This window comes from Engraulis encrasicolus, chromosome 15, assembly GCF_034702125.1.
Source record: "Engraulis encrasicolus isolate BLACKSEA-1 chromosome 15, IST_EnEncr_1.0, whole genome shotgun sequence".
Classification (NCBI taxonomy): Eukaryota; Metazoa; Chordata; class Actinopteri; order Clupeiformes; family Engraulidae; genus Engraulis; species Engraulis encrasicolus.
Window position 1 is genome coordinate 16,130,528 of NC_085871.1, and position 1,133 is coordinate 16,131,660.

Sequence of the window (1,133 nt, forward strand, 5' to 3'; positions counted from 1 at the left end):
GTGTGTGTGTGTGTGTGTGTGTGTGTGTGTGTGTGTGTGTGTGTGTGTGTGTGTGTGTGTGTGTGTGTGTGTGTGTGTGTGTGTGTGTGTGTGTGTGTGTGCATGCTGTGTGTGTGTGTGTGTGTGTGCGTGCGTGCGTGCGTGCGTGCGTGCGTGCGTGCGTGCGTGTCTGTCTGTGTGTGAGTGTGTGTGTGTGAGAGAGAGAGAGTCAGTGAAGGAATGACAGAAAGTACTAGTATCAAGTTTGTGTATTTTTGTGCATGTGTGTGTGTGTGTGTGTGTGTGTGTGTGTGTGTGTGTGTGTGTGTGTGTGTGTGTGTGTGTGTGTGTGTGTGTGTGTGTGTGTGTGTGTGTGTGTGTGTGTGTGTGTGTGAATATGTACTGTTACTAGCATCTAAGGTGTGCTAGCAAGTTGATATTCACATGCAGTATATATAGATGTACACATATAGGCTATTGCCAGTTATTTTTGCTTTGGTTTTCTCCCTAAGGCCCCTAATGTGCACAGACATGGTGGTTGCTAAATGTTCAGTGCACTTAAAAGCTCTTTAGCCATCTTTAAAGATGGCTGAAGTGAATGTTTTTTTTTCTGAGACCCTGACCTAGCTCAGTTTGTGCTGTGTTCACATCATGAAAAGACAAAGATAGTGAAAGTCTGTATAGGAGATCTTAAACAATATAACAAGTTAATTAAGAGAAAAACTACCTGCAAGTAACAGAGGTTACAATAGAAATGTATGTTATGTAACTAATATTTGGAACTTCAATTGCACTTGAATTTTATATTGTAAACTGTAGAAAGAAATTCTAAGTTTTTTTCCTGATGTTTATGTTGTATAGAAATGTGTCATCTTGGTTTTGTTGGTTAAAAGGAAAAAAAGAAAAAAAACAATCCATAAATGTGTGTCAGTATTGGAATCCTGTGAAAGAAAGAAAGAAAGAAGAAAGAAAGAAAGAAAGAAAGAAAGAAAGAAAGAAAGAAAGAAAGAAAGAAAGAAAGAAAGAAAGACAAAAATAATTCCCCCCTCCTTTCCATACTTTTTGAATCAGTCCTGAAGTCCAGAGAGTACACCTTCTGTCTGTTATTGTCCATGAATATTATTTGATCTGAATGATCGTCCATTTTAAAAGAA